The sequence below is a fragment of the Chiloscyllium plagiosum genome, unplaced genomic scaffold (genome assembly GCF_037043375.1).
Source record: "Chiloscyllium plagiosum isolate Xiang-an unplaced genomic scaffold, Cpla_swu_hap1 HiC_scaffold_9, whole genome shotgun sequence".
In the NCBI taxonomy this organism is placed as follows: domain Eukaryota; kingdom Metazoa; phylum Chordata; class Chondrichthyes; order Orectolobiformes; family Hemiscylliidae; genus Chiloscyllium; species Chiloscyllium plagiosum.
This window is the reverse complement of record NW_028270147.1, coordinates 13,021,689-13,040,130: the sequence shown is the minus strand read 5'-3', so window position 1 is coordinate 13,040,130 and position 18,442 is coordinate 13,021,689. Positions and strand designations below refer to the sequence as shown.

Genomic DNA, 18,442 nt, shown 5'->3' with positions numbered 1-18,442 from the left:
TCGTGATCTAGCCATGATGCTCCAGCCATTAGGAGTGTTGGACATAAGCAAATTACTGCGGATGCTGGAATCTGAAACCAAAAGAGAAAATGTTGGAAAATCGCAGCAGGTCTGGCAGCATTTGTAAGGAGAGAAAAGAGCTGACGTTTCGAGTCCAACTGACCCTTTGTCAAAGCTTTGACAAAGGGTCAGTTAGACTCGAAACGTCAGCTCTTTTCTCTCCTTACAGATGCTGCCAGACCTGCTGAGATATTCCAGCATTTTCTCTTTTGGTTTCTGGAGTGTTAGACAGGCTGAAAGGGCTTGCTGCTCGTTTTTATTTCTTTATGCACGCTGTGATATTCAGACATGATGCTGACACCGTAGTTCAAGGTTTTAGTTTGGTAAAAGCAAAATACTGCAGATACTGGAGAAACACAGCAATTCTGGTAGCATGGGCAAGTGATGGCCTAGTGGTATTATCATTAGACTATTAACCCAGGTAACCAGGCAATGTTCTGGGGCTGTAAGTTCAAATCTTACCATGGCAGATGGTGAAACCTACATTCAAGCTGTTGCTGATTTTCAGGGGGAAAACCCAACTGGTTCACTAATGCCCCATAGGGTAAGGAAACTGCCATCCCTACCTGGTCTGGCCTGCATGTGACTCCAAACCCATAACAATGTGGCTGACTCTTAACTGCCCTCGGGGCAATTAAGGATGGACAGTAAATGCTGGTGCAGATAACAACACTTGAATCCTGTGAGCTAAAGATTGAGAAAATAAATCTGTGGAGAGAGGATACAGAGCTAGTTTGTGGGTCGGATTGGACTCTTCTTCGTTTGAAAATGGCGTTTTTAATGCTGTGGGAGGGGGAATGAGAGTCCCCATTGGGAGTAAATGTGTTCACTCCGCTCAGAGCAAAGCCAATGAGACAAGGGGTGAGGGTGGGGGTAGGGGGCGGTTGGAGTTGAGGATTTGTTGTAAATGAAATGGAGGACAGAAGTCATGCTCTGAAGTTATATTTAACTTTGAGTCCTAATTCTGTGAAGTACCTCAATGGAAAATGAGGTGCTCTTCCTCCAGCCTGGGGTGAACCTTGTTCGAACACAGCAGCTCCTGCACTGGACCACACTGCCCATTGCCCATCAGGATGGTCTAAGGCTCTCCACATCTTCTTTGAAAAGAGACCTGAAAGTCCCCATTCACTACAACCCTCCTTCGCCCTCAGCTGAGCTCATCCTCACTTTGAACAACTTCTTCTTTAAATTGAACTCCAGCTTGTTCTCTGTCTGTTTAACTTGTCTCACTTTCTTCAAGTCAAAGATGTGGCCGTAGGTACCTGCATGGATCCCAGCTGTACCCATCTCCCTCCTGGTGCACGTTGTTCCAGTTTGACCCGAGGACCCTCCCACAACTCTTTCTCCAATATGTCAATGACATCATTGGTGCTACGTTTTATCCAGAACTGGAAAATTCCATCCCTCTCTTACCTTCATCTGGCCCATCTCTGATTCTTCTCTTCCTTGATTTCACCATTTCCATTTCCGCTGATAGACTGACCACCAATATCCATTACAAACTCTTTTACTGCCACAGTTAGATTAGATTACCTACAGTGTGGAAACAGGCCCTTCGGCCCAACAAGTCCACACAGACCCGCCGAAGCGCAACCCACCCATACCCCTACATTTACCCCTTACCTAACACTACGGGCAATTTAGCATGGCCAATTCACCTGACCTGCACATCTTTGGACTGTGGGAGGAAACCGGAGCACTCGGAGGAAACCCACGCAGACACGGGGAGAATGTGCAAACTCCATACAGTCAGTCGCCTGAGTCGGGAATTGAACCCGGGTCTCTGGCGCTGTGAGGCAGCAGTGCTAACCACTGTGCCACTGTGCCGCCCTAATTCCTTGGCCATAATTCCTCATACCCTGCTTCCTGCAACAACTTCATTCCATTCTCCAGGATGTTCTATCTCTGTTTCACCTTTTATTTACTTCATACTGTCACATGTACCTAGGGACAATGAAAAGTGTTCAAATGTTCCAATGACATCTGTTCCAATGATTCCATCTCTCACTAAGGTGCTTCTAATGTGTGTTCCTTTTGCCTCAGCCAAGGACTCCCCCTACTGTGAGAGACAGGATCTTCAGCATATAAAGCCCATTTCCTCTCAACATTAAGTACAATGACTTCAGAGCATGAATGCTGTCCTCCATTTTGATTACAACTCCATTGACTGCACCTCACATTGTGTCTTGGTGGTTTCCTGCCGAAAGACTGAACACATTTTCTATTTTCACACTTGCTACTTGCATCTATTTTACATCTCAATCATTCCTTTACCCCCATTATTACTTGTTTTGACTTTCACTCTGGACAGCTTCACCATCTGTTCCACTTGTTCCTCTTCGGGAAAAACAAGACACTACTTTCCAGCCCCTCTCAGTTCTAATAATGAATCATTTCAGAGTCAAAACTTTAACAGTGTTATATTTTAGTAACATTTCTAGTATGTTGCTGTGGAGACAGGATTCAATACATATGTGGATGTGATAACTCCTATAATATCTATGAGGAATCGCTAATTAGCCTCCCCGTGGACCTCATTGAGTACAGGTTCTCTTGATGACAGGCAAAGGTCTACCCAGCTGGAACTCATCACCTGAGCCCTTCACTTTCTCATTTGTACAGTGATCAGTGTCAGTATCTCCATCAGACCAGGGTTCAGTTCCCCAATTGGAGTGCATCATTTAGGGTCATCTTGTGGTGCAGCGGTAGTGTCCCTACTGCTGGGTGAGGAGGATATTTCTGAGCAGGTTAGTTAAAAAATAGTTTAAATTTTAAAAAAAAACACACCCAGGGGCCCTCTGTGGCCCAGTGGTAGTGTCCCTACCACTGGACAAGGTTCAAGTCTCATCTGCACCAGAGATGTATAATAATATCTCTGAATAGGTTGGTTAAAAAAAAGGTTACATTTTTAAAAAACTTAAATATGTCACAAGCAACTCTTGTGGTGCAGTGGTTTTGTCCCTCTCCCTGGACCAAGTGACCTGGATTCAAGCCCTCCCTGCTCAAGAGATATGTGATAACATCTCTGATCAGATGGATTAGAAAAATAGGTTTAAAAAGAAAGTCATGGTTTTTTGGTGGTGGGGAAAATAAAACATTAATTTGTGTGTGATGCCGCTTCCAAATAAAATAAAACCTGATAAAACAGACCCATCTCTGGGGTCAGAACCACTTGTCCCAGGCTAGGACTAGCTCACATATACCATGAGAGGTGACTCTAATTTGGTGTTTGACAAGAAACAATGTAACTTTCCACTGGGATCCCTCAGTGATTACAGTATGTAAACCTCTGAGGTAAGCAATAAGCATTTCCCATCTGTAGAAGGAACTAGAATGAGAGCGCATGGATTTAAAGTGATGCACAAAAGAAACAAGGATGATGGGAGGAAAACCTGTCGTATGGTTATGGAATGTGGTGAAGGCAGGTTCAAGTGAGGCATTCAAGAGGACACTGGATAATTATTTGGGCAGAGATGGCATACAACAGGAAAAGTTGGAGCTTATCCAATAAATGATTGTTTGCAGACTCTAGTGAATTGTAATGAGATCAGCCAGGTGGGTCTCATGAGTTCCCTGATTGTAGCTGTTAATCTGATCCAATCAGGGAGTTCTGGCTGACTGATATGAGCAGGACTGTCAATAAAATAAAAAAAAACAGAAGTTTTTTTTCACTGTGTCTCACACCTGCACACACACACCATGGGTGCTGGGGATAAAATAAGCACTACCGCACTTAGGTGGTAGTGTAGGAAAAAAAAAGAAAAAGAAAAAAAAAAGAGCAGGACTGTCAGAGGTTCTGTTCACTCTGAGATCCGGCTCTGAGGGAGCTGGACCAGTGCCAAGTACTATACCCATGTAAATAAGGGGGGACTTGCTGATGGGATACTGGCCTCTATGGAATTATTTCAAAGACCGTAACAGTTCTGTGGAACTGTGACCTCAGTAGAGAAGGTTACACCTTGTACAGCTCAGAGTATCCTGCTCTGTAACCTCACCATAATGTATAGAATGTTAAGTGTTGGGGTCAGCTGATTTATGGTGCAGAGTGATACCAACAGTTCAGGTTCAATTCCACACCGAATAATGGAAAGATTCTCCTTTTCAACCTCTCCAATCACCTGAGGTGCGGTTACCGTGGTTAAACTATCCGTGGTTATCTCTCGCTAATGAGAGAGTGGGACTATGGCAACTTTACCTTTACCAGGTGGGCTAACCTGCGCTTCTGTTATTCACTCATGCGATGTGGGCATTTCTGGCTGAGCCAGCATTTATTGCCCATCCCTAATTGCCCAGAGGGCAGTTAAGTGTCATCCACATTGTTGTGGGTCTGGAGTCACAGGTAAGCCAGACCAGGTAAGGATAGCAGTTTCCTTCCTTAAAGGACATTAGTGAACCAGACGGATTTTTCCTGATAATTGACGCATTAAACCCTTAAGTCCAGATTCTTTATTGAATTTAAATTCCACCATCTGCCATGTTCCCTGATGTGGTCTCCTTTACATTGGGGAGACAGGCCGCCTACGTGCGGAACGTTTCAGGGAACACCTCTGGGACACCCGCACCAACCAACACAACCGCCCCATGGCTGAACACTTTAACTCCCCCTCCCGCTCCGCCAAGGACATGCAGGTCCTTGGCCTCCTCCATCGCCAGACCCTGACCACACGACGCCTGGAGGAAGAGTGCCTCATCTTCCGCCTAGGAACCCTCCAACCACACGGGATGAATGTAGATTTCTCCAGCTTCCTCATTTCCCCTCCCCCCACCTTATCTCAGTCCCAACCCCCGGATTCAGCACCGCCATCTTGACCTGCAATCTTCTTCCCGACTTCTCTGGCCCCACCCCCTCTGCGGCCTATTACCCTCACCCTCACCTCCTTCCACCTATCGTATTCCCAGTGCCCCTCCCCCAAATTCCCTCCCCCTTACCCTTTATCTCAGCCCACTTGGCACACTAGCCTCATTCCTGAAGAAGGGCTTATGACCGAAATATCGATTCTCCTGCTCCTCGGATGCTGCCTGGCCTGCTGTGTTTTTCCAGCACCACATTTTTCAACTCTGGTCTCCAGCATCTGCAGTCCTCACTTTCTCCTAGTTGATCTTCACCACCTTCTGTTTGGCTAATGCGTACAGTAATATAAATGTCAATTCAGAATTTGGAAATGTTAAGGTAATAGTGATCATAGCATAATGTGTTTAAGATAAATACTAAATAAATTAAGAGATGAGATTGGAATGAGGAAAAATAAACTCGAAATATGTATTGGCATAAAAGCCACTAATTTCACACCACAAATACATAGATAACACAACAATATTGAAATTAAAGATGAATGGGAGTACAAAACAATTAGGTGCTTGAGTCAGGGGTAAATGTAGGGGAGTGGGTCTGGGTGGGATACCCTTCAGAGGGTCAGTGTGGACTCGTTGGGCCAAAGGACCTGTTTCCACATTGTAGAGATTCTAATTCTAAAAATATTCAGAATGATGTTAAAGCAAGGAAAAACTAAATAATTGGATTATCAAGGAATATAACATAATGATGTCTTCTACATAAATAACAGAACAAAAATGAGAACAGGCATAAATTATACACATGCTAAACTCCTAGGAAGTTATTTTACCTCAGCATTGATGAGGGAGATTAACCTGGTTGTTAAGGCATTAGAATTGATCAAAAAAAGTGTTTATGGTAGAAATGGAGGTCATAATAAAACAAGTTTATTCAATGTAATAGAGAGTAAATACCCTTTTCTTGATTGATGTACCCAAGATGTTTGTGAAAAGATAACAGTGACATTGTTTCTATACAAATTAATTAGAAAAAGGAATAATGCCAGAGGAAAGCCAGATAGCAAATGTGAGTCCTGTGTTTATCAAGGGAGATAGGTACCTTAAACTAAATAGTCCAATTACCTTACCTTTGGTACTGGGAAAGATGATGATGTGCTTATTCAAAAATGTGTTATGTCCCATAGTTAGTATGTCAGTGCACCTTTAAGAAACATGCTCCTGATAACATTTCTGTTTCATAGGGTGTAACCTAGGACTATAAAATTCTCAAACTCCATCTTACCTCATGATACTCTACTGCAAGCATAGTCCACTGTTGTAAACTTACAGCTTAATATTAGCCCGGACACTCCTGTGCCTGGGGAATGTAATATTTGTACCAAATAGTTACTGTAGTTGCATTAATTATCTGCCGGATCTTTCAACCCAATGATATTCATGCCAGTTTCTTATATTACAGGGAACAGCATGAGCAGTGCTTATCAGGCAAAACACCTTGTTAGTGGCAAACTCACACCAAAAGATGCAATAGAAAAATATAGAAACAGAAAATACAATATAAGGTAGTCAGCAAGGATTCCAAAAGTATAGTTATGTTGTACCAACCTGATTGACTGAAATCTTTGAAGAAGTAGCAGTAAGGGAGGTGGGGTAATATTGAAGAAATTATGGTTTTTGAATTTCCAAAGACCTTTGAAAAGTACAGTACAGTAAACGCATGACTAAGGGCAGAACATGTGGAGCCAGTGGCCAAATTACAGTGAAAGGAAATCAGAAAACAGGCTTTAAAGTTACTTAGGTGCATTTAAAAGAAAACTCAAAAAATACTTGAGGGAGAAAGGATAATAAGTTTATATTGATAGAGTTAAATGTGAGGAAGTTCATATGGAAGAAAACCACCAGCAATGACCTTTTTTGTTTCATGGAATTTGGGTGAGGCCAGTATTTGTAGCCCAACCCTAATTGTCCTTCAGAAGGTGAGGGTAAACCTATTTGAACTGCTGCAGACCTTCTGGTACAGGTATATCCACAATGTTGAATGGCAGACCCAGCTCCACTCCTGTTGCTTATTTGTATGTATGTTTATATTTCCCAAACCTTTGACGATGCCTTTTATTTGCAAACAAGAAGTTGTTTTTATTTAACACAGCAAATCATCTCCTGGGACTTAACAGGAGCATGAACAAACAGTAAAAGTTGACATGAGATGATAGTGTTGTAAGATGGTGAGACCTAGGGATTCTGGTCTATAATTCGTTGAAATTTGTATCACAAGTTGACAGGATAGTTAAGAAGACATTTAGCACGCTCGCCTTTATTGCTCAGAACTTTGAGTATAGGAGTTGGGATGTCACGTTGAGGTTGTACAGGACATTGGTGAGGCCTCTTTTGTGTTCTGTTCTGGGAATGAGAGGGCTCAGATAGAGAGGGTTCAGAAGAGATTTACCAGGATGCGGCTGGGTATGGAAGATTTGAGTTATAAAGAAAGGCTGGATACATGGGAGTTTTTTTCACTGAAGTATCGTAGGTTGAGAAGTGACCTTAAAGAAGTTTATAAAATCATAAGGGGTACAGATAATGTTAATGGTCTTTTCACTAGGATGGGGGATTTCAAGACTAGGGGACACATTTTTCAGGTGAGAGGAGAGAGATTTAAAAAAGACATGAGGGGCAAATGTTTTACACAGAGGGTGGTTCGCCTGTGGAACGAACTTCCTGAGGAAGTGGTGGATGCGGACACAGTTACAATATTTAAAAGGCATTTAAATAAGTACACGATTTGGAAAGGTTTGGAGGGATATGGGCCAGGAGCAGGCAGGTGAGACTAGTTTAGCTTGGGATTATGTTCAGCATGGACTGGTTAGATCGAAGGGTCTGTTTTCATGCTGTAAGACAGTATGATTTTATGGAATATTAAGATAAGTGACCAGAGGATTAGTCAAGAAGATCAGTTCAAAGGAGTGAGAAGACAGAGTAGTTTTTAAAGAGAATTCTCGAACCTCTGCTCTTGACATTTGAAGGCCAGTGGTGCACAGGGGAATGACATTGCAGGAGCACAGAAACCTCAAGTGGGCTATGGGACCAAAGGAGATTACAGAGGGATGAAGGGCTGAGGGATTGGAGGGGAAGGATGGGAGTTTTAAATTCAAGGTGCTGATGCACCTTACATAAATGAACATCAGAGACAAGAGGATGGGTGAACAGGGCTTAGAATCCCTACAGGGAGAAAGTGAGGACTGCAGATGCTGGAGATCAGAGCTGAAAAATGTGTTGCTGGAAAAGCGCAGCAGGTCAGGCAGCATCCCAGGAGCAGGAGAATCGACGTTTCGGGCATAAGCCCTTCTTCAGGAATGAGGAGGGTGTGCCAAGCAGGCTAAGATAAAAGGTAGGGAGGAGGGACTTGGGGGAGGGGCGTTGAGAATGCAATAGGTGGAAGGAGGTAAAGGTGAGGGTGATAGGCCGGAGAGGGGGTGGGGGCAGAGAGGTCAGGAAGAACACTGCAGGTCAAGAAGGCGGTGCTGAGTCCGGGGGTTGAGACTGAGATAAGGTGGGGGGAGGGGAAATGAGAAAGCTGGAGAAACCTGCATTCACCCCTTGTGGTTGGAGGGTTCCTAGGCGGAAGATGAGGCGCTCTTCCTCCAGGCGTCGTGTGGTCAGGGTCTGGCGATGGAGGAGGCCAAGGACCTGCATGTCCTTGGCGGAGTGGGAGGGGGAGTTAAAGTGTTCAGCCATGGGGCGGTTGGGTTGGTTGGTCCGGGTGTCCCAGAGGTGTTCTCTGAAACGTTCCGCAAGTAGGCGGTCTGTCTCCCCAATGTAGAGGAGGCCACATCGGGTGCAGCGGATGCAGTAAATGATGTGTGTGGAGGTGCAGGTGAATTTGTGACGGATATGGAAGGATCCCATGGGGACTTGGAGGGAAGTGAGGGGGGAGGTGTGGGCACATGTTTTGCATTTCTTGCAGTTACAGGGGAAGATGCCAGGAGGTTGGATTGGTGAGGGGTTTGGACCTGACGAAGGAATCGTGGAGGGGGTGGTCTTTCTGGAACACTGATAGGGGAGGGGAGGGAAATATATCCTTGGTGGTGGGTTTGTTTGGAGGTGGCGGAAATGACGACAGATGATACGATGTATCTGGAGGTTGGTGGGGTGGTAGGTGAGGACCAGTGGGTTCTGTCCTGGAGGCGATTGGAGGGGCGGGGTTCAAGGGCGGAGGAGCGGGAAGTAGAGGAGATATGGTGGAGGGCATCATCAACCACGTCTGAGGGGAAATTGCGGTCTTTGAAGAAGGAGGCCATCTGGGTTGTTCGGTGTTGGAATTGGTCCTCCTGGGAGCAGATGCAGCGGAGGTGAAGGAATTGGGAATATGGGATGGCATTTTTACAGGGGGCAGGGTGGGAGGAGGTGTAATCTAGTAGCTGTGGGAGTCGGTCGGTTTATAGTAAATGTCCGTGTTGAGTTGGTCGCCCGAGATAGAAATGGAGAGGTCTAGGAAGGGGAGGGAGGAGTCTGAGACGGTCCAGGTAAATTTGAGGTCGGGGTAGAAGGTGTTAGTAAAGTGGATGAACTGTTCAACCTCCTCCTGGGAGCACGAGGCAGCACCGATATAGTCATCGATGTAGCAGAGGAAAAGGTGGGGGGTGGTGCCAGTGTAGCTGCGGATCCCCCTGGTCCTCACCTACCACCCCACCAACCTCCAGATACATCGTATCATCCAAACAGAGGAGGCTGAAGAAATAACATTCTAACCAGGTATCTCCAGTAGTTGCAATAGGGATGGGTGGAAAAATATCATCTCACGTCCTACAGTGGACACTGTCAATAATGTGGGCTAAAGAAAGTATCAGTCAAATTGATCTAACTGAAAATTTAGTCCAATACCTTCCAGGAGTAGTATTTTTGGAACCAGGTAGTAACTATGTACATGTGATAATATGTAGGGCAATGTCTAATATTAGCAATCATGCCTCATCAATTCTAATTAGCAATTAGAAAGGGAGGTGTACAAGGATTCAGCTCCATCTGTGTCAGTCTAAAATTAGTACAGGTATATCAAGAATTGATGCAAAACCTTCTGCAAATACTCTTAATCCACTCAATGCAAACTAAGATACTAGACCCCGGAAATGTTAGCAGGTATAGGTTTAACACATTAGCAATAGAGATGACTGTGAATTAGAAGGTTGGGTTTGAGCCCCACTGGAGATTTGAGTCCACTGGGGAGGCAATGGCTTCGTGATAGTATCACTGGACTGGTAATCCAGTGACCCAGTTACATGTAATGGGTTTGAATCCTGCCATGGCAGGAGATGGAATTTTGATTCAATAAATATCTGGAGTTAGGAGTCTAATAATAACCATGGATCTATTCTTGGGAAAATCCCATCTGGTTCACTAATGTACTTCAGGGAAAGAAATTGCCATCCTTACCTGGTCTGGACTACATGTGACTCCAGACCCACAGCAATGTGGGTGACACTTAACTGTCCTCTGGGCAATTAGAGATAGACAGTAAATGCTGGCTTGGCTCGCAGCACCCTCATCCGGTGAATGAATTATAAATGTAGGCTTGGACATGGCTGCAGTTCTCTTGTGGTGCTGCACAGTTGGAGGTGCTGTTTTTCAGGTGAGATGTTAAAGTAGGGCTGTGAGTGACAGTTCAGGCAGGCTGTAATAGAATCCACAGCATTAGCTGAGGAATGGGTGAAACTCCCTGGTGTCCTGGCTAAGAATCCTCTCTGCACTAGGGGCAGGCCCAGTTGCCATTTATCTTGCTTGAGTTTGTGGCACCTTGCTCCATGCAAATTCATTCATTATTGGCTAGACCAGTGTTTATTGCCATCCCTAATTGCCCAGAGTCACCCACATTGCTGGGGTCTGGAGTCACATGTAGGCCAGACCAGGTAAGGATGGCAGTTTCCTTCCTTCCAGGGGAGTAATGAACCAGATGTTTTTTTTTCAATAATCAATCTGTGGTCATCATTAGACTCTTAATTCCAGATTTTTATTCCATTATCCACCATGGCATGATTCAAAGTCTGGTCCCCTGAGTATTATGAGGGTCTCAGGATTAACAGTCCAGCCACAATGCCACTGGGCTATCACCTTCCTGCTTTTGATTGTGTAACAACAGTGACATCATTTGGCTGTGAGCTGCTGTGGGGACAGTGTGAGGCTGTGATAAGGTGGTGTGGAAATCCCATGTTGATTCTATCATTCTTTGTCCAATATTTCAATGGAGACAAACTCATTTATAATTTACCAGTAGGTACCAATGTGGTTAGCTCAGTTGGCTGGATGGATGGCTTGCAACAGTGATGCCAACAGTGTGGGTTCAATTCGTGCACTGTCTGAGGTTAGCATAAAGGACTCTCTTCTCTTCTCCTTACCCTTAGGTTAAACCAGCAGCAGTCATCTCAGTCTAGGGAGAAAGCAGTCCTGTTTTCTGGTAAGACTATGGACTTACATTTAATAACAATGAATATCAAATAATTGTATATTAATTCAAAGTTTGGGAGGAGATTTGTAGCTCGGGTGCTCGTTGTTGTGGTTCTGTTCGCCGAGCTGGAAATTTTTGTTGCAAACGTTTCGTCCCCTGTCTAGGTGACATCCTCAGTGCTTGGGAGCCTCCTGTGAAGCACTTCTGTGGTGTTTCCTCCGGCATTTATAGTGGCCTGTCCCTGCCGCTTCCGGTTGTCAGTTTTTTGAAGGATTCGATTCTTTCGGCATTCATGCAGGAACCGGAGTTGTTCGTATGTGGCGCTTAGGCGGTTAGCACAGGATTCCCATTTCCTGGCTTGTCTTAGCGTCTCTCGCCCGTAGGTGTTCAAAGTTTGGGAGAAGATTTGTAGCTCGGGTGCTCGTTGTTGTGGTTCTGTTCGCCGAGCTGGAAATTTTTGTTGCAAACGTTTCGTACCCTGTCTAGGTGACAACCGGAAGCGGCAGGGACAGGCCACTATAAATGCCGGAGGAAACACCATAGAAGCGCTTCACAGGAGGCTCCCAAGCACTGAGGATGTCACCTAGACAGGGGACGAAACGTTTGCAACAAAAATTTCCAGCTCGGCGACAGAACCACAACATTATATATTAATATCGCAAACAACAGCTTCAGTTTCTGGGATGTTTTTCCAGAGCACTAATTTCTTTGAATGACATGCCACCATGGAATTACAAATATCAGACTCTTGCTGCAGAGCCTACCTTAATGCAGCGTGCTTTATTGTCTATGATACATTCTGCATCATTTTGTACATGGTATTGTGGCCTGTTGAACATGACCTAATATGTGTAATATACAATGGTAGCAGGGTCATTTGAGACATTACAGGAGTGTTGTGGGTGCCCTTTTGCAAGTTGCCCCTGCCCATGTCAGGGTCCCATGTTTAGAGTTACGAGACGAGGCCAGTGATGGAGCTAGCGAATATTTAGTGTTAATGGCTGTTATGACCAGGGTCTGGAGGAATGCATTGACTTCCCTCATTTCAATCCTGTCAGTCAGATTCAACACGCAGCTAATTCACAATTCAGTTTAAACATAGATCAAAGATTCTGTTGAGTGAAAGAATCAGGAATTTTATTACTTGCTGACCAACAGGGTGAAGTGGTGGTGCTGGGGTGCTGCAGTGATAATGTCACTGGGCAGGTTAATGTTCTGGGGATGTGGGGATTGAGAGATTGTCTTATAAGCAAAGGTTAAACAGGTTGGGACTCCACTCACTGGAGTTGAGAAGAATGAGAGGTGATCACATTGAACCATACAGGATTCTTAAGGAGCCTGACAGAGTAAAAGCTGGGAGGATGTTTTCTTCACAGGAGAGTCTCGGACTAGAGGGTACAGTCTCAAAATTAACGAGTGCTAATTTAAGACTCAACTAAGGAGGAATTTCCTCTTTCTGTGTATCTTTGGATCTCCTTACCACAGAGAACTGTGGGGGCAGAGTCCTTGTGTATATTTAAGGCTGAGATAGATAGATCCTTGATCAGGAAATTGGACATGAGGATTGTGCGATCAGCCATGACATTATTGAATGGTGCAGGAGGCTTAAGGAGCTGAATGGCCTCCTCCTGTTCCTGTTTCTTATCATCTTATGGGTTTAAACTCTACCATTGAAGATGATGGAATTTGAATTTTAAAGAATAGCTGGAATAAACACCATATAACTATTGTCAGTGGTTTTTTTTTAAAAGATCTGGTTGATTAATGTCCTCTAGGGAAGGACATCTGCCACCCTTATCTTGTTTGGCCTACATGTGACTCCAGACTCTCACCAATGTGGTTCACTTTTAGCTGTGCTCTAGAAATAAATGTCAGTCCATAGCTCATGAATAAATAACCCCAATAAAAATAATGAATTGTGGCATCAAACACATGCATCTAGTACAGAAAGGCAAATGAAGATTATCTAAGTTAAACGTGGAGTGCTTGAGTATAGAGTTTAACCTAAGACCATAGTGATAGATTCATACAGTCATACAGCACCGAAACAGACCCTTCAGTCCAACCAGTCCATGCTGACCATAACCCCAATTGCCTACACTTGGCCTATATCCCTCCAAACATTTCTTATTCATGTACTTAAATAGCTTTTAAACGTTGTAACTGAATCTACTACTTCCTCTTGAAGTTCATTCCACACACGAACCACTCTTTGTGTAAAAAAAATTGCCCCTCATGTCTTTTTAAAATCTTTCTCCTTTCACCTTAAAAATGTGTCCCCTAGTCTTGAAATTCCCCACCCGAAGGAAAAGACATCTGTCATTCACCTTATCTATACCCCTCATGATTTTATGAACCTCAGTAAGGTCACCTCTCAACCTCCTGCGCCCCAGTGAAAAAACATCCCAGTCTATTCAGCCCCTCCTTATAACCCTTTAATTGATGATTTACATCCTTAGCATAGCATAATTAGTAATTATTTTTGAGTTTTTGGTAATTAGATTTTCCTCCCGTTTACTATATCATCAAGTATCACCCTTCAAGAGAGATTAAGAGAAACAGAGGAAGACAGCAAACCTTCATGTTCTAAATTGCTCTTTGCTTCTATCTACCTCTCTTTCTGCCTAAAAGCTGTGGCCATGAAATATAGTTCCTTTGTGTATTCCCATGGTTGACTTAATTCCACCCTCTCCATCAACTTTGATCATTGATCATTTGCAGGCGACGTTCATCCCAAAATGCATAACTTCCAGAAAGTTTCAAATCAAACATGAGATCTGATTGACTGGTGTGAGCCATTTTGCTGACATCAATTTCAGTTCATATTGGGTCTTGCTTATTGATGGTTCCAGAACTGGCTCAACCCGCGCTCACGCTGACTATCTTAAATCATTGTTGTTCCTTCTCTTCAGAATATGAAAGGGTACGGGTAATATAATTACATGATGGAAGTTGAAAATTGATACAATTATCATAACAAGGTGGAAGAGTTAGAACCTTGAGATAATGGCAGCTTACAGACCGAGGATCCTTCGGGAAGTGACATGAAGAAACCATCTCACGAAGTCTTTTCCTGAATTATTACTGCTCATTGAAGTTGAAAGGGGAGTTGTGTACAAGCAACTGAAGAAGAAAGAACAAGACAGCAGAGTGTGGAAGAACAAGCATGGGGACCTCCCCTTGGGAGATGACATGGTGATATAACATTGGGTCCTAATGGTGCAGTGTGACAGTGACCTTTGTGTCTATTGTGAAGGACTGACTGTGATTTAATTCCAGGATGTAGAAGTGCCGGTGTTGGACTAGGGTGGACAAAAATCACACAACACCAGGTTATAGTCCAACAGGTTTATTTGGAAGCACTAGCTCTCGGAGCGCTGCTCCTTCATCAAGTAGTTGTGGAAGAGGATCATAAGACACCAAATTTATCATAAAAGATCTTATGAAGGAGCAGCGGTCTGAAAGCTAGTGCTTCCAGGTAAACCGGTTGGACTATAACCTGGTGTTGTGTGATTTTTAACTAATTCCAGGATGTAATTGGTGTGGCGTGTCATGCTGTCTGTGACCAGTGGATTGTGTCACTAAGGATTTGATGACTACTCCCTAACAGAAGTGTGAGAAAAGAACATAAAATTATTTCCTTCTGTCATAATCTCAGCAATTCTCAAAGCACATTACAGCCAATAAAGTATTTATAAAGCAGAGTCACTGTTGTCGTATAGGAAACAATTTGCACACAGCAAGCTCTGACAAATAGCAATGTGATAATGACCAAATAATGTATTTTTTATGATGTTCATTGAGGGATTAATATCAGCCTAGACATCAGTGGGAATGTCCTCTTCTTCTGTTCCTACAACTTTATTTACACCCACCTCGAGAGATGTCAGAGTTTTGGTTTACCAGCCAGTGAGCCAATTGGATACAAAATTGGCGTGAAGGCAGGAGACAGAGGGTGGTGTTTGAGGGTTGTTTTTCAGATTGAGGCCTGTGACCAGTGGTGGTCCACAGGGATTGGTGCCAGGCCCACTGTTTTTTGTCATTTACATGAATGATCCGGATGTAAATATAGAAAGCATAGTTAGTAAGTTTGCAGCTGACAGCAAAGTTGTTGATGTAGCGGAGCATGAGGAAGGTTGCCTCAGAGTACGACAAGGCCATGATCAGATGGGCCAATGGGCTGAGGAGAAGCAGATGGAGTTCAATTTAGATAAATGTGAGGTGTTGCATTTTTGGTAATGCAAACCAGGGCAGGACTTATACCATTAATGGTAGGGCCCTAGGGAGTGTTGTCAAACAGTGATCGAGGGGTGCAGGTGCATAGCTCCTTGAAAGTGGAGTAGCAGGTAGACAGGGTGGTGAACAATGCATTTGGTATGCTTGTCTTTATTGGTCAGAGCATTGGGTACAGGAGTTGGGATGCCATCTTGTGGCTGTGCAGGACATTGGTGAGGCCACATTTAGAATACTGTGTACAATTCTGGTCACCCTTCTGTAGGAAATATGTTGTTAAATTTGGAAGGGTGCAGAAAAGATTTACAAGTGTGTTGCCAGGGCTGAAGGGTTTAAGTTATAGGGAGAGGCTGAATAGGCTGGGGCTGTTTTCTCTCAAACGTCAGAGGCTAGGATGTGACTTATAGAGGTTCATAAACTCATGAGGGGCATGGATAGGGTGAATAGCCAGGTCTTTTATGCAAGGTAGGGGAATCCAAAATGAGAAGGTATAGGTTTAAAATGAGAGGGGTAAGATTTAAAATGGACCTGAAGGGCAACTTTTTCATGCAGAGGGTGGTGCGTATATGGAACGAGCTGCCAGGGGATGTATCTACCACATTTAAAAGGTTTCTGGACGGGTATATAAATAGGAAGGGTTTAGAGGGATATGGGCCAAGTGCTGGCAAAAGGGACTGTCAGATTGAGATGTCTGGTTGGCATGATCGAGTTGGACCTAAGGATCTGTTTCTGTGCTACGTGATTCTATGCCTCTATTATCTGAAAGTCGGCACCTCCAACAGTGCAGCACTCCCTCAATTTGACAGTGTGGTGTCAGTATAAAACCAGAACATTAGAGCGCAGTACAGGCTCTTCAGCCCTCGATGTTGCGCTGACCTGTGGAACCAATCTGAAGCCCATCTAACCTGCACTATTCCATTCTCGTCCATGTGCCTATCCAATGACCATTTAAATGCCCTTAACGTTTGCCAGTCTACTACTGTTGCAGGCAGCACATTCCATACCCTTACTACTCTCTGAGTAAAGAAACTACCTCTGACATCCGACTTATATTTATCACCCCTCAATTTAAAGCTATGCCCCCTCGTGATATCCATCGCCATTCTTGGAAAAAGGCTCTCCCTGTCCACCCTCTCTAACCCTCTGATTATCTTATATGTCTCAATTAAGTCACCTCTCAACCTTCTTCTCTTGAACGAAAACAGCCTCAAGTCCCTCAGCCTTTCCTCATAAGACCTTCCCTCCATACCAGGCAACATCCTAGTAAATCTCCTCTGCACTCTTTCCAAAGCTTCCACATCATTCCTATAATGCAGTGACCAGAACTGTACACAGTATTGCAAGTGTGGCTGCACCAGAGTTTTGTATAGCTGAAGCATGATCTTATGGTTCCGAAACTCAATCCCTCTACCAATAAAAGCTAACACAATGTATGCCTTCTTAACAGCCCTGTCAACAAGGTCGCAACTTTCAAGGATCTTTGTACCTGGACACCGAGACCTCTCTGCTCATCTATACTACCAAGAATCTTACCATTAGCCCAATACTCTGCATTCCTGTTACTTCTTCTAAAGTGAATCACCACACACTTACATTGAACTCCATTTGCCACCTCTCACCCCAGCTCTGCAGCTTATCTATGTCCCTCTGTAACCTACAACATCATTTGTCACTATCCACAACTCCACTAACCTTAGTGTCATCTGCAAATATACTAACCCACCCTTCTATTCCCTCATCCAAGTCATTTATAAAAATGACAAACAGGGACCCAAACCAGATCCTTGCAGTACCCCACTAGTAACTGAACTGCAGGATGAATATTTCCCATCAACCACCACCCTCTGTCTTCTTTCAGCTAGCCAATTTCTGATCCAAACCATTAAATCACCCTCAATCCCATGCCTCTGTACATTGTGAAATAGCCTACTGTGGGGAACCTTATCAAACACCTTACTGAAATCCATACATACCACATCAACTGCATTACCCTCATCCACCTGTTTGGTCACCATCTTAAAGTCTAAACTGCAGAGGGAGAATTGGACCCACTTGAACCTGTTTCTCAGAGGTGATACCTACTGGCACCATGACTGGCACTGTTTATTGTCTCATTGGTCGGACAACCACAGTCAAAAAGAAAGGTTAATCAGTAAAAGATATAACGTCCGAAAGAAGCGTGTTAAAGGATTCTCAAACAAACTACCAAATATTTTGCTTCTGATTTGTCATAGACTGTGAAGGGGTGGAAATATTGTGCACTTGCATGAGCCACAGGTCTTCTCAGCACCTTTAACTTTGCAAACTTGCAGAACAGTTCTACTTCAACCATGCCCAACACTGAACTGCAGTAGGTGCTTATCCTACTGTCATCACTTCCTGCTATATTTACTAATCAATATTGGTTCCCTGACCAGCAACACCCAGAATTTAAAATTCTCAAGCGTGTTCCAAATCCTTCCCAATCTGTAACCTCATCTAGTTCTTTGAAATCTCTACATTCCTCGAATCCTGAATTGTTGCACATTCGGGATTTCCTCTACCCCATTGTTAGCAGCTGTGTTTTCAGCTAAAACTCCAGCATTCCATCTCTGAAGCTCCAGAATCCTCCAACGGTCCAGACTCAAGGGCTGGTTACGCTATAGTATGTAGCCATTTGGCCCATCGTGCCTGTTCTGGTTCTCTGCAAGATCAACCTAACTCCTCCTGTGCTCCTGCTCTTTCCTCAAAGCCCTGCACTTTATTGTCTCCAGATCTGGATCCCAATTCCCATCTGAGAATGAGGAAACTGAATCGGTCTCCACCACATGATTAGGCAAAGTCCAAATCCAAATCACGTACTGTGCAAAAAAGATTTGCTTCGTGTTCCGATTTGCTCTTGAGCTTTCACATTATTTCAGTGTTTATCTGGGAAATGGG

General features: G+C 44.0%; 1 protein-coding gene across 7 annotated transcripts in view; it reads left to right on the top strand.

Annotated features, from left to right (window-relative positions):
- Positions 1–18,442, top strand: part of nexn (nexilin (F actin binding protein)) — a 127,945-nt gene that overhangs the window by 19,727 nt on the left and 89,776 nt on the right. For 4 of the 7 annotated variants that reach the window (XM_043698700.2, XM_043698695.2, XM_043698697.2 and 1 more), the window contains exon 2: positions 11,247–11,299. The exons of the other annotated variants lie outside the window; for them this stretch is intronic. The gene's annotated coding sequence lies outside the window, so the exon portion shown is untranslated. The remainder of the gene's footprint in view (positions 1–11,246; positions 11,300–18,442) is intronic. 7 annotated transcript variants of the gene reach the window in all.